We start from the raw sequence: 16,597 nt of genomic DNA on the forward strand, positions 1-16,597 counted from the left end.
AGGACTCGGGAACAGGACTCGGGAACAGGACTCGGGAACAGGACTCGGGAACAGGACTCGGGAACAGGACTCGGGAACAGGACTCGGGAACAGGACTCGGGAACAGGACTCGGGAACAGGACTCGGGAACAGGACTCGGGAACAGGACTCGGGAACAGGACTCGGGAACAGGACTCGGGAACAGGACTCGGGAACAGGACTCGGGAACAGGACTCGGGAACATTACAAAGTCAAGAACCCACAAACACTGACACAAGACACAGGGTTTAAATACAGAGGCAAACAAGCTAAACAAGATAACAAGGGGGCGTGGCTATTCAGAAACACCTGAGGAAACTAATCAACATAACGGGGAACTGCTAAACAAGGGACAAGACAGGGGAACACAGACATGAATCATGACACAAATAAACACAAGACAATGTTTAACCCTCCCTCATTCATTGATGCCTATATAATATGGTTTATAGTTGTTTTCATGATAGATGTTATTGTTGTGGCTCTAAAAATACAGACAACATTTGGGACTTACAGCAAAGTGCCCCCAACTTTTGTCTTTGTCCACACCCTTTTTTTCCTGTTAAAACTGTAGTCTAAACAAATTTGTCAAATGTGAGGGGTAAAAATCTGATTTGGCCCACAATGAACTGCAATTTGAACATAAAGCATTCATTGCTATGCTATCAGTGCACATTATATCTTTAGGCTTATTTTATCGGAATTATTTTGTATCCATTTATAACTGTTCAGTGAATAGCCACAGTGTACAATCTTCTCCAAATAACAGCAGACCACAGCCAGTATATACTGCAGAAGGCAATAATGCAGCTCTAATTGGTCAGTTTTCAGGGCCTGAGACTGAGTCTCCTCGTCAAGGGTATTACACTGCATCAGAGTGAGAAAGATGCAATACTCTTGGGAATGTCAAAGCCATGAAAAAAAAGGGCAAGGCATTATCACAGAAACAGCGATTAAGAGGCAGTCAGACCTAGCTTTGCACAGTTCAAGTGCACTACGATATTGTCGCTCTCTTTTTCGTCAGTTGTAGGTATTCTAATTGAGCCACCTTCTGGCTCCCTCTACCGCTTCACTAATGAGAACATTCCCTTGTTATTTTCTGCCCCAAGTCTATGGTGTGATTGTGTAACATACGTCTGCATTCAAGCACTAAAATTAAAGCTGATTGAGTAACACTTCAACAAATCTTGTCTTAATATACATGGACAGCACACAGCTGTTCAAGACAGCTTTTACAAGGCTTGGATCACCTGACAGGGGAGGTCATAGTGATGTTGAATCGCATTGCTTCCTCTTATCTGTTTGTCGGAAATGCTTTAAATGAACAGATTTTGTCATAATTTAGTGTACCCCAAACTCGTGTGACTTCCACTGTCACCTTTTGTTTGCTTAGTTGGGGACACTTAAAATTCAGTGATATTACTGATTTGACTGCACTGACAATTACAATGAATGGGATATTTCAAGCTTTAAAATATTTTAAGTTTTCTGAAGTAAAATTATAGCTTTGATTGACAAACAGACCAGAATTCAAATCCTTGTTCACGTAAAGTCTTCCCAGCAAATGGATTCTAAACTTCAGTGATCGGATCATTGAGTCAATGAGTTGAACTTAAGAACCTAGTCGGTACCTAGCTGTGAATTAATCATTTAGACCAGTTTTGTGCTGATTTGTTTTGAAAAAAATGATTGAAAAAATTTGTTTATCAATTGAATATTGCAGCAGCTTTCATGACGGTGCCGAAGAGAGCTTGGGTAGATATTAAAAGACTTTCTGTTAGGATATAATCTTAGCTTGTTTCTTTTTTATGGTTACAGAAGACTAGAGATACAGCGCACATATGGGCCAATTTTATTATTTTCCAATAACTTTCTTTATATGGAAAAGAGTAACCGTGGTAAAATTCAAATTTTGTATTCCAGAGAGTAAAGCCATACAGGTGTGGAGCAACAAAACTTGATACTTTTACTTTAGCTTGATCTGTTCCTTTATCACAATTTCTACCATCCATGCCCAGATCTGCATCTCTTGAATAAAGACACATGCACACTTCAGAATCTCACCTGGAGTAGTATGTCAATCGGGTACTTTTTTCCTACTCTTTTATGGGAACTGTGAATTCAGACATGCTTCTTTTGTCAAATTTTTTTTTTTTTTTTTTTTTTTTTGCCTACTATATAGTAGGGAAGTATGCAATTTTGCATGCAGCCCAGGTCATCAAATAACTTCTTTGTGAATCTCGCTAGTACTTACTTTTCTGGTATTTGACCTGTGCTTTGTATTTTTGCCTTTAGTGCAGGCTAATGGATCCAAGGTTGTATCTCATAAATTACCCCACTAATAATGCCCAGAATGGTACCAGACTTCTACAGTAGTACAAATAGGTTCTGTACTCATAAAACGAGGCATTGGAATGTTTGTAAGTACATCAGGAGTTTATTTAAATAACACTTGCCTGATGGCTAATGCTACCGCTAACCCGGACGTTGAGGTCACTTCCGTGATTTGGGAAAAGCCCGTAAAAGTCCTTTGCAAAACTCACAAGTGTAAGGAAAAAGCTAGTGAATTTTTTAATGTGAAGTGTTGACAACTTAGTGTTAACTAATAATTGTTGCAAACTGGTATTACCAACAAAATATTAGTGCATTCATGGAACTGGGCGTCGTTACACTACATCCTTATGCATCGCTTTCTGCCAGGACTTTTACAGGCTTTTCCCAAATCACGGAAGTTAGGGTTAGGGTTAGGGTTAGAAGTTAGAAGTTAGAAGTTAGAAGTCTGGTATCATTTCGGGCATTATTAGTGGGATAATTTACAAGATACAACCTTGTATCCATTAGCGCCTGCACTAAGCCATTCGGCTGATATCTCTAAATAAGCTCTAACTTTAAAGAGCAACTTGCAGGTAAAAAAAAAATCTAAATGAATATATAACCGTGTATGAAAATACCATATGAAAAGATAATGCAGGATTTAAAATGTTTTAAAACGACATAATGACACCAATTTAGTAGATAAAGTGAGCGTTTCTTTGACTGCTCGTACAAACCGCTTTTTTTTCAACATCGCGTCATTTTACGTCACACGAGGGAGACGTGTGCTGTGCTCTGCCGCAGCTCAGTGCAGAGTGGGTTGGTATTCAGTAAGAGCGGTCGTGAGACAGTGTGTTTTCAGTAGTTTTTGTATTTCAATTTATCATCGTCATGGTAAATTTATGTGTTTGTGGAGCTTGCAAAAACTCCAGCCTGTCAGGACATCGAGTCCACCGGTTTCCTAACAGGAAAAAGGACGGTGCTATCTTTCGTGCCTGGGTGCGGGTTGTGCAGGTGAAGAGACGGGATTTCTCTTCCGCGTCGGCTTCGGAAAACGCGGTCGTGTGTAGCGTTCACTTCAGATCGGAGGATTATCGTCCCGGCGATATGAAGGAGTTCAACATGGGATACCGAAGTAAGAACCGGGTGAGACTCAGAGCTAGTGCGGTTCCTTCAGTGCACGCATCTTCGGGTTCTCCCGCTGGATGTAGGCGCGAGCACAACATCAACTGGCAAACGCAATGTAAGCGGAACGAAACTGAGCTAACAGTTACTCGTTATTGTGTTTGTGTGGACCGTTTATCAGTTTGGACCAGTGCAGCGCGAGCCTGATCAAGCAACACTGTAGCCTAACTGCGAGATCCAGTAAATAAAGAATTCGCCACTGAAGTAATAACATCGCTGCGAGATCTAGTGAGAAATATTCACATTTCTCCGTTATTAACGGATCAAACAGCGCTGACGTGAAAACCAGGAATAAACATTGTGCAATGAATGAACGAACTATCCAGTGTCCATAGATCAGCAACATTCACCATGGCTTTACTGTAGTAACACTAACTGCAACCATGGAAAGTTTGGCATTTTCCACTAAGGCCCAGTATGCATCCACCTCCCTGCAACACTGACTTTCCTCAGCTGTAAACATTGCCTCGCATTTCCCACACAAGCACCTATGGAACAAAAAATGTATCAGGAATAAATATCTCTCTGTCTCTCCATGAGAAACTGCTAAGTTATATCACGTAACGTTAGTCTGGGCGGATATTAATGAGCATGACAAACGCCTGATCAAAGCTTAGTTTCTGTTATTGTAAGTTCCAATATGTTCTGTCTAACATTAATCCTGGCCTGTCCCTGCTCTCTTGGCAGCCTAGCAGGCTCATAATTGTATGGCTGTGGTCCGTAAACAATTTCCTCAGCGTCCGAAATGTCATTGCAATCCATATTTCCCTGTTGTTTGAATCGACCGCTCTCCCTCGTGCTACGTCACGACTCTCGCCCGTCACGCCCATTTTCAGATGCGGAAGTAAAATTTTCTCACAAAAACGACTCCAGAAGCCACTGTAGCATATTTATAATTTTTTTTTAAAGAAAATCTAGTTCCTACATTATTTTTCTATACATTGACTTGTTGGGTCTTCTAACCTGCAAGTTGCTCTTTAATAATGTTTGACCAAGGGAAAAAAAGCTTCTGGGGGGGAGTGTTTGGCTCGAGGTCATGGTGCAAAGGACCCTAGGTTGAAATTACTCCAAACCATCCCTTTAAGAGAGAATGAGCATACAATTCTAATTTGGATAAGCTGAATCTCACTGGCAGATGGTGGGGATAAAGATTTGGCTCAAGAAAGCAGCTGATCTCATGTTTTGTAAATCAGGAGATCATGTCCTGTCGCTTCAGTCTAAGTGTGGCCCCTGAGAATGGCTATTTTTTGTCATGATGTTCTGAAAGGTCCTCATGGGCCCATTCCTATGCCTCTCCTAAAAATAGCTCTGCTTAATGTTGACATAACCCTTTACAAACAAACACCTCATCAGAGGCAAAAACCACACAAAGGATTTCCAGGAAGCAACTTTTGACAGGACTTTTTGACAGAAACAAATCGGTAACAAATTTGCTGAACCATTGGCTAAGCGAAAAGCTTTGTCCCTTGAGGCCTAGCCATTGCTTTGTAGTCACAACACTGGAAAGGTCTACAGCAAACTCTCCGAAATTAATTCCACAGTTGGCAACACACCAACAGACTTCAGTTCTAATTTTATAAACTATAGGCTCACACATCGTTTTGAATTATTCAGTGCTATATTTGTAATATATTTCATGTAATGTGTCTACTGTAATATCTTATTTTCAGATCCCTTTCACCTCAGCGGTGGGCTTTTGTTCCTCAGCGGCTGTAATAAAGAATGTCGTCTTGGCATGACAATTTATCATGTAGATTAGACTCCATATACAGAGTGTTCCTCTGTCCATGTTTAAAGTATCTCTGTTTCTCAGCATAGAGTGTATTCATGCTCTCAATGCAGTGTCAAATACTGCTTGCTCTGGTCTTAAAAAGTTTTCTTAAATCTTGAAGCAGGCCTACAAATGTGTCACCCCATAATTAATTGCTGGTTGCTAAGGACTAATCATGACTAATTGTCAGTCCAATTTTGTCTCTCTATCACAGCAACATGTAGAGGCTTGTGAGTCCTCAGGGACAGCAAAGACGCCTTCGGTTATCAGAATGGAGCAAAGATGGGACTTCTGTGTGTTTCTGCTTTGCTTCAATTGTTGAAATTTGTAGAAGAAGAAGGGTCAATGACGTGATGGCCTTTTTCTTGTTCTATCTATTGATTTATTCAAAAATACATGAATAATGCAATGCATATACAGTTGTAATCGAAATTATTCAATCCCCATTGCAAATCAGGTTTATTGGCAAAATTTACAGACTTCCAGCTGTTTGCAATGAACAAATCATACAAATGTAATTGAAATAGCTCAACACAACAAATGTTTCAAGTGGTTTCCCCAAATGCAACTGAAAATTCTACTTTTAATTACTTATTCAGTCTCAAAATTATTCAACTCCCTGAATAGAATCCCTCACAACAGCACAGTTGTTTCAACCACACCTAATGCAACTAATCAAGGACTTCATTAGTTGCACCAGGTGTGTTGAGCTAGAACACATGAAGTCAAAAGAATGGTCCAAAAAGTTAAGAGAAGATCTCATCGCCCTTTACAAACAAGGAACATGATACAAAAAGATAGCGAAGGCACTAAATGTTCCTAGAGACACCGTTGGAAGCACAGTTCACAAGTTCAAAGTTAAAGGAACAGTGGTTACACTACATGGACAGGGCAGAAAAAGGAAGCTACTGTATCAACGACTGCAACCAGATTTCTGAGAAGGCAGATTCAGAAAAACACTTGAGTGACTGCAAAAGACCTGCAGCAAGACTTGGTGGCAACAGGCACTGAGGTTTTAGCTTGCAAAATAAGGCGCGTACTAAACAGCGGTATGTCTGGAGGAAGAAGAATGAAGCACATGCTGAAAAGAACACTGTCTACAGTTAAGCATGGTGGCGGCTCGGTGATGCTCTGGAGCTGCTTTGCATCCTCTGGCACTGGAAACCTGCAGTGTGTGGAAGGCAAGATGGATTCATTGAAGTATCAGGAAATCCTAGGAGAAAACATCATGCCGTCAGTGAGGAAGCTGAAGCTTGGGCGTCATTGGACCCTTCCAATAGGATAATGATTCCAAGCATACCTCCATCAAGGCTTGGTTGCAAAAGAAGTCCTGGAAGATTCTACAGTGGCCATCACAGTCACCTGACTTGCACCCCATAGAAAATCTCTGGTGAGATTTGAGGAAGGCGGTTGCAGCACGCAAACCCAAGAATATTACTGAACTGAACGCCATTGCTCATGAGTAATGGACTAAGATTCCTTAGAAACACTGCCAGAAGCTTGTGTCTGGTTATGTATCTCATTTGCAGCAGGTCAGAACAGCAAAAGGGTGTTCTACCCAGTACTAAAGATGCTTGCCATGAAGGGGTTGAATAATTTTGTGACTGCAGAAGTCATTAAAAGTTGCATTTTCAGTTGAATTTTGGGAAACCACTTTTGAAACATTTGTTGTGTTGAGCAATTTCAATTACTTTTGTTTGATTTGTTCATTGCAAACTGCTGAAAGTCTGTACATTTTGCCAATAAACCTACCTATTTTCAATAGGGGTTGAATAATTTGATTACAACTGTACAATAATATCAATATAACACTTAATTCTCAATTAAAAAGCATGTAATGTATGTAAAAAAAATGTGTGTGCAATGATACAACTGTCCTATTATCATGTAAAACAAAGCCTTATTAAAATAATTTGTTCTTTTAATAATTTGTTATTTCTTAGAAAACAACTGCTTCATTATATTGCTTATTGCAAAATCTTTTGTTTGCCAAATCAAAGTCATATGACGCATTTAAGTCATGTGATCGAACCAACATGCAGAAATATAAAATAATATATACATATAAAACAGGGAATAATATCATAGAGAGAACCTTTGCAAACCTTTTGCCAGGTGTAAATGTTAACAAGTCCCTTACAATATCAGATCATTTAAAAGAAAATTATAAAGACATTAGTTCAGGTTGTATAATGTCTTGTGGTGCAAAAAAAAAAAAAAATTTATTTAAAATATTTATGAATTAATCATATTCAATTAGGCTATGATATTTGTACGAAAAAATAAAGTATTTTTTATTTTATTTTTGAAAATAATTATTATTATGTGTTGTCAATGTGTTATCTGTTAATACTTTTTTAATTGTTTGCTCCACATGACATTTTTAAAGTCATTAAATTAAAAGTGTATAAAATAGTATAAAACTTTTACTTTTGAAAAAAATATATGAAATCAACATGACTTCAACATGTATATTTCTAAGAACTATTTAAAGTTTAGTTTAAAGTTTAAAGCACAAACTAATTTAATCGTAAACACTTGTATGTCATTGACATCGAATCTATGGTTGAACATGCAATTCGGATTCAATTCAGTTACAGGAGTTTAAGGACATTTCTCATAAAAATGTTAAAATATGCCAAGGTATATAAATATGTGACTTTGCCAAAATGTGAATCTATTGTCTTGAAGCAGTGAAACCACGTGATGAGGCCTTTGGCCCTCGTTTTTATTGAAGAGAGTTGCTTAATGAGGCTAAACATGGCAGAGGTGATGGACCAAAATGGGGACGGATGTTGCAATGTCTGGAAGAGGGGAAGGCTGTTATTATAATTGATAGCCCTTGCCGCTCACTCCCATTTCAAAGTTCATTACCAGTGCTGCACTCCTCACGTCAAGCTTTCGCAAGGTGCTTCATGGTTCTTCCCAATGCAAGAGAGATTTATGGACCCAAGATGGATCATCTGGGCTTTAAAAATACACTAGGAAATGAGATCATGCGCTCTAAATCCCTCAAGATTCTCAGTCCAACATTCATTTAGTTTTACTGTCATTGCTTTCAAATGAAGCAAAACTGTCATTTACCCCCAGAGAAATGCAAAAATACTTGCATTAAATGGAGCAGAGAGAAGATCAAAATGTATTTTAAAGACAGTGACTTTGTTAACATTGTTTTATCAGATTTGAAGGCCTCTAGCAAATGATGCGGAGATATAGGCTATGTTAACTCTCTTTACGTATACACGGCATCTGAATGTGCCAAGGTGCGTATTATGGCTCTGTCAGTGTGCTGGTGTGGAGGTCACATGCCAAATTCTGGTTGACAGAAGAAGAAACTCATTGTGTCTGAGATATAGGCTATACGTACAGTCCCTGCTATATGGAGTTTCTTAGTCTCTATTTATAGGGAAAGTTCATCAAAAAATATATACTATATAAAAATATACTACCTCTCATGTTGTTCCAAACCTGTAAACTTACTTTCATGCACGCAACAGAAAAAAAAAGAAAAAAAAACATTTTGAAGAATGTTTCAACCATTTTTGTCTATGCTCTGTAAAAATGTCTTAATTTAAAAGACTGCAGTGGGTTAAAAAACAAACAAACAAATAACTGTTCATTGGTTAAGTTCTCCTAACCAGTAAGTTCCCTTACAATATACTGTGAAAAAATGTAAAAATGTTAAGATCTAACAAGATATTTCATGCAATTTTACAGTAAAATATTGTTAAATTTGCAGATTTGAGTACTTCTGCAGGACAAAATATGCATGCAGTTTTGGAACAACATTAGCAAATAATTATAGAATTGTTATTTTTGGGGGGTGAACCGTGTCTTTAACATCTGTAGTTTAAGATTCAAAAAGAAACTATATGATAAAGGGCTATTAGGATGCATCTCTCACAAGATCCAACACAAAACAAAGTAGAAACAATAAGCTCTAAAAGCAAGACCTGCTGTTGCACTTGTCATTATTATTCATTTAAAGCATCAATGGTGAATGAAATTAGCTTTCAAACTTTGGTCTGGCAGGCAGACAGTATTTATTAGTGATAGATAGTCAGAGCATCTTTCTTACTCTTTTGGCTTAGTTACTGTACGTACATTTTGACAATCTGTATCGGGCTGATCCTTTCTCTGTTTGTTTTTACGATCAATAATCTAGCAGGATCATCAGTCTTACATTACATAGACAGTATTACATGACTGGAAACAGGACAAAAGAGGACTCAAATTTAACATGCACAAGCAATGAAAAATCGTTTATGATTCAGTATTGCAATTATAGACAATAAATCATGCCCTCCTTTTTAATGAGTACAGGACGTCTTGAAATCCCTGATGCCTACTGAGTTACTGGACTGACAATTACTGCAGTCTCCTAATCATTTTATCCATTTCCACAGAGCTATTGTTTTAAAATTATATTCAGTGACATATTGGTGACATTTACAAGAGAATTAAATGCTACTGAAGTTTTGTTCCTGAAGCATCAGCATGCATTTTTGAGAAACATTATAGTGTGTGCTAGCATAGCCTATGTTACTTCTGTCTACATTATACTGAGTAAAGCGAGCAATTGCTCATCAAAGTAATCTTTTTACCTCAAACCTGAGTCAAATAGGACTACTAATGACAAAAACCCAGCAAACCGTGATTTTAAAATTGAAAGATGAAATATAGAAGATGAAGCAGAGTTTCGCCTCTTTACCTTGAAGACTGAGTAATGTTAGTCAGTGAAAGTACGGTTTTTGCCTGTGTGGTTTTGTGAGTGTTCTGTAAGAAATCAACTTCAGAAAGGAAACCCACTCAAGTGCCTTGCCATAAATTGAGCGTCAGCGTCAGTTCTGGCAGGCCAGGTAGTCAAGACGCTGCTAATGCTGTTTGCTAACAACACTGTCCCGTCAGCTGATCTGCTCCAGCTGAGCTGCATTAGCTCGTTAACTCCCCTCGCTGCTCAATGGCCAAAGCTCAAACGAGGCGCCCTGTTTAAAGCACATTCAGTTTGCTCATACATGCTTGCTGCTCGCTTCTGCTGCCCGCCACCTCCCCAGCTCCTCCTTATGCATAACGTGGCATTTGCTTTATGTCGTGTTGCTTGCTATGTTCACAGGGGGGATATTTTAGCTCTCACAGTCCTAAACTGTGTGAGCGTTCCCTAATACTGCTGCTGTCCTCTGACTCTCTGCTATTTCATGGTGCTCATGAAAGGTCAGAGGACTCCCTGAACAGAGCCATACCGCCAAATTTCAATTCAGGAACATCAACTTGTTCCTGCAATCTATTCAATAAAAATACTTATTTTTATTGTCTGTGTGTTCTTGACTTAATGGACCTGACAGAACTAACCTTAGATTAGTTTTTATATTTTATATACAGTACTGTGTGTGTCTGTATTCCTCAGCATAGAATGCCATTGAGTAAATTCATGTATTTGAGGCACCGACTGAGGGAAACTAAAAATATAGGGAACTTATTAGTAATTAATAAATAATTATCAAATAATTCTGCAGGAATTACTTACAACCTGAAACAGTATTCTAAAGTGAAAATATAGGGAACCCATTTGTAATTAATAAAGAATTACCACATAATTCTGACTCAAATCAAACTTACTGTAAAAAAAAACAAAAACACTATTAACGTAATAATCTAAACCTTTGTAAAATACACGACAATTACTCGTTTAGGCTACATGATATCTTCCTTTATTTCAGATGAGAACATTTCTTAAAGGTCCCATTGCATGGATTATTTTATTATTTTAGAATGTTTCCTGGGGTGCCCTTATAATGTTAGTAGGTTTTTTAGATCAAAAGTTGTTTTCATTTAGAAATAAAAGGCATATTTCCTAGCCTGATTTTATCCTCTGATTTGAACGCTCTGTTTGAAGGGGCGTGTCAGCTGTGAGACTTCAGTGTAAACGCCCACTGCTGTGATTGGCTGACATGCTTGCATATGAAATATCTAGCATTACATGTGGAACTCTCTCGAAAACTTTTACTATTACAGCTATTATACTGTATGTTTTTATACTGTATGTATTTTCTGCACTCTCACTAATGATTTCACCAATGCAAACATGAGGTAAGTACAGTAAGAGCTTCGTTGTGCAGTGTAACAGCATCATTGATTTCATAACGAGTTTTGGCAAGTGTCCAGATAAACTCGCGCTGTGTGATTTACAGCTTGGGCAATTGGAAAGGGATTGTTCTTTGATCGCTTTCTGTATATATATTAATCACAGTTTAAGTAAGATTATTTTCATCCTACTAAGAGAAACGACGTGAAGTTGATCGTTTAGTTACTAGCTTGATTTACTGATGCATAAACAGTATTGAACGACTTTGAGAGAAAGATTATCTGTCTGAACTTGAACAATTACATATCAGAAATTCACATAACTCATGGTTCTTCAGAGGCTCGGATGAAGGAACTTAAAAAAATACTTTTGTGTTCATTTGTACATCCAAACACTGAGCAACTGCCATGCTTTGCTCATTTGCAAGCCATGATGTCTCTCGAGGAAAAACCAATATCGCGCTCGCAGCTCATTTTCTCATGGGCGGGCCAAATTCTCTTTGCGGGCAAAGAAGAGAAAGGGGAGGTGACCTTTCCCCTTATGACGACATAAGGGGAAGATTTCTAGATTCGCCCGTCTGAGCTTTCATTTTCTCAAAAATACCCAGGGCTTGGTTTACACCATAGACTGTAAAAATATGGACAAAGCGTCTGTGACGTCATCCATAGACTTTCTGAAGAACGGTTTTGAGGCCGTTTATGGGAGGTATGGGCGGCGCCATCTTGGAAAATCTTGGGAAATCCTAACCCCGCCCACCTTCCAAATGCCCGCACTCTTGCATCACCAAATCACTGTAAAATAGACTACCCCAATATTGCCAGAACTTGAATGGTGCAAAAGAAGTTTAAAATGTACAATGTGTATAAGGTGTAATGTACATTATGATAAGTTTTGCTAATGAAATAAAAAGTTTGCTTATTTGCAGATCAATATATAGCTTATAGGTAAATGTCTGCACTTATCTTTCTTATTAGTGCTGAAGAATGACTAAAACTGTCTAGAAAAAAAAAAAAAAACATTGATCAGTGCTTTTTACTTTTAAGTACTTTTGAATTTAGAATTTTGAAAATGAATAGGCCTAATTATAATTTTACTGGAGTAATATTTTATTGTGGTATCTGTACTTTTACTCAAGATTTGTGTACTTCATCCACCAGTCTACTGCTAAAAAAACACGGATTATTGTAGTGACTACTGTGTATGACTGTTCATTAGTAGTTGCTTCATAGTTATTTTTCTTGAACCTTAATTAGTAGATAATTAATAGTAGTTCTTCAGGAGGTATGACAGAATTCATTAGTTATTTGTTAACTAACTGTTACTTAACACAATCATAAAATTAAATTACATACTGATTAGTTAACACATCTTCCTTAGTAGTTAACAGTAGTGACTTAAGCGTTAATAAACAATTACCTAGTTCTTCAGTAATTAGTTATGCAGTAAGTAAAAAACAGTATTCTAAAGTGTTACCGAACAAAGTTATTGTATTTGCCATGTCAGAACACAGGAAGTGGGGTTTATTGCATCAGCTGTTTCCTTAGATCATTGAATTTTCATTACAAAAAACTTTTCATTTGTCATTTTCATCTTTCAATTTATACTCTCAAAATCGCAAAAAAGCCGAAAGCACTATATTGTACTCAGACTCATGCAGATCTATAACATAATCAAAATTGATTAGAGTTGTTACCAAAACATATTGAAAAACACCAAATCATATTAGCTCAGACTGCCAATCAATAATATGATCCTAAACAATGTCACATCTGTGTATTCTGTTTTTGTTTTCCACAGCTCACCCAGACCTAATGATGTCACTGGAGTACAGTCACTTTTTCCATGCGTCCTGGTCTGTTTTCAAGCCTGGAGTGTCACTGAGTGACATCAGTATTCCCATCCAGGCCTGGAAACCCTTACTTGGAGCTAAACCCCTCTCAGCCATACACCATAGATCTGTCAGTGACTTCACATATCCTTATAACCAAGCAGCAGGACACACAAACACAGACAGCAAACACGGCTAGGTCTCGGACTCTCATATGGGATAAATGATGATGCTGTTATGTTGACAGAAAACAATGAATACCTTTTAGACAGCTGTCAGACTGTATTCAAAGGCAGAACACTAACCCAACCCATGAAGCCTCTCAATTGATTCAGTTATTTGTCAACAGTATAATATGACAGTGTATGTAAAGGTGATATCCTACATCAGATGGAATGGAATGGACAAAAATAGAGCAGAGTCTTACATTTTTTAAACTACAGTCACATTTATCATACTCAGAGTATTGTAAAAAAAATCTTATAGATGATTTGAATAAATGAGGACATCTATTCTTGCCCTCTTTTATAAATATTTAATTAATCTAATCACCATTCTTTATGAATAGAATAGAGGGCATATTTTTCATTGATAATAAAATATTCCATTTTAAGAACTGTTCCATTCTCTTGAAGAGATTCTCATAGAAGAATTGTAACAGAAAAGACTGTATTATGCATTTTATTACTGGTGAAGAAAATCAATTAAACTTTTTGGGAAAATACAACGAATAACAAAATAAATATTCATTTTGCAATTAAGATTTATCTTGTTAAAGGCACAAGATGTGATATTTTTGGATTAAAATAAACAAAACCACTAGAACAATGTTATATATTTTGTAGACTTGTGTAGGCTACTTACATTATCCCAAATGTTTCCAACAATGTTTAAATCTAGAAAAATCAGCCATTTTAACCAAACACACTTTAATATATTATGTGTTTTATTAGACAGGTGAGCAACTGTTTAGATACCTTTATCGGGTTAGTCTTAGGTTTGAATCTCTTGTTTTCTTGATTTACTGCAAGTAACATGTTTGTACCATGCCTCAGACTATATTTTTACTATATTTTAGCATAATCAGAAAGAAATTCATTTGTAGTAACAGCAATAAAGCATTTTCTCCACCAAACAATATATTTTAAAATGAACTGCATGCCATACAGCGCTTCACTTTTTCCACATTTTGTGATGTTATTCCAAAATGGATTGAATTCATTATTTTACTTAATTCTACAAACGATACCCCATAATAACAATGCGAAAGAAGTTTGTTTGAAATCTTTGCAAATTAAAAAATTAAAATAAAAAAAATAAAAAAACACATGTAGGCCTACATAAGTATCCACAGCCTTTGCTCAATACTTTGTTGAAGCACCTTTGGCACCATTTACAGTCTCAAGTCTTTTTGAGTATGATGCTCCAAGCACACATAAGCACACATATTTTTGGTCAGTTTCTCCCATTCTTCTTTGCAGAACCTCTCAAGCTCCATCAGGTTGGATGGGGAGCGTCGGTGCACAGCCATTTTCAGACTCTCCAGAGATGTTCAACTGGGCTCAAGTTCGGGCTCTGGCTGGGCCACTCAAGGACATTCACAGAGTTGTCCCGTAGTCACTCATTTGTTATCTTGGCTGTGTGCTTAGGCTCGTTGTCCTGTTGGAAAATTAACCTTCGCCCCAGTATGAGGTCCAGAGCGCTCTGGAGCAGGTTTTCATCAAGGATGTCTCTGCACATTGCTGCATTCATCTTTCCCTCGATCCTGACTAGTCTCCCAGTTCCTGTCGCTGAAAAACATTCCCACAGCATGATGCTACCACCATCATGCTTCACTGTAGGGATGGTATTGGCCAGGTGATGAGCAGTGCCTGGTTTCCTTCAGACATCACGCTTGCCATTCAGGCCAAAGAGTTCAATCTTTGTTTCATCAGACCAGAGAATTTTGCCTTTTACTGAGGAGTGGCTTCCGTCTGGCCACTATACCATGCAGGCCTGATTGGTGGAGTGCTGCAGAGATGGTTGTTCTTCTGGAAGGTTCTCCTCTCTCCACAGAGAAACGCTGGAGCTCTGTCAGAGTGACCATCGGGTTCTTGGTAACCTCCCTGACTAAGGCCCTTCTCCCCAGATCGCTCAGTTTGGCCGGGCGGCCAGCTATAGGAAGAGTCCTGGTGGTTCCAAACTACTTCCATTTATGGATGATGGAGGCCACTGTGCTCATTGGGACCTTCAATGCTGCAGAAATGTTTCTGTTACAATCCTGTCTCAGGTCTACAGACAATTCCTTGGACTTCATGGCTTGGTTTGTGCTCTGACATGTACTTCTTCTTCTTCTCTTATTTAATGGCAGACTGCAAACAACGTTTAGGTGCATGCCGCCACCTACTGTACTGGAGTGTGTATTATCATGTCATTTTAAATTCTACTCCATGACCCTGAGTCTTTTAAAAAAGTAAATAGAGCCTTCCTAGTGATTCTTATTCCTTCTCCTTCTGATCCCAATATCCCTACCAGATTCCACTCCCTCCCTGCCTCCTGAACCTTATCTTTAAGCACATGTCTTTCCACTTCATTCAATGTACAGTACAATATTACATGTTCAACATTTTCTTTAACCCCACAGTTTTCACAGTTCTCACTATTCCTTTTCCCCATTAAAAATAATGTGCCATTCAGCCCTGTGTGATCCACTCTCAATCTTGTCATTACAATTTCCTCACGCCTGGTCTTTTCCATGTAATTCTTTATACTGACACTTTTTTGTATTTTATAAAATCTCCTACCTTTCCTGTCTTCCTCCCATCGTTTCTGCCATATTTCAAGACCTTTCCTTTTAACCACTGCTTTGCCTTCGCCTTTTCCTAGTGGAATTGTAATTATAATTACTTTTAGCAGTGCCTCTTTGGCCAGTTTATCTGCCATCTCGTTCCCTTTAACCCCCTCATGTGCTGGCACCCAACAAAACTGAATATCTATACCACCCCGATGTAATCTAAATAAACTGTTAAAAAGTTCTATTAGTAGATCCTCTCTTATTGATGTTACTGCCTGAATACTTTTAATTACGGCCAAAGAGTCTGTGCACAGTACCACCCTATCAGGTCTGACCTCTTCAACCCACTGTAGTGCAATAATGACTGCTCTCTGACATGTACTGTTAACTGTGGGACCTTATATAGACAAGTGTGTGCCTTTCCGAATCATGTCCAATCAACTGAATTTACCACAGGTGGACTCCAATCAAGTTGTAAAAACATCTCAAGAATGATCAGTGGAAACAGGATGCACCTAAGCTCAATTTTGAGTGTCATGGCAAAGGCTGTGAATACTTATGTACATGTAATTTTTTCGTTTTTTATTTTTTAATACATTTTCAAAGATTTCAAACAAACTTCTTTCA

Source organism: Abramis brama (genome assembly GCF_963993115.1).
Source record: "Abramis brama genome assembly, chromosome: 11".
Classification (NCBI taxonomy): Eukaryota; Metazoa; Chordata; class Actinopteri; order Cypriniformes; family Leuciscidae; genus Abramis; species Abramis brama.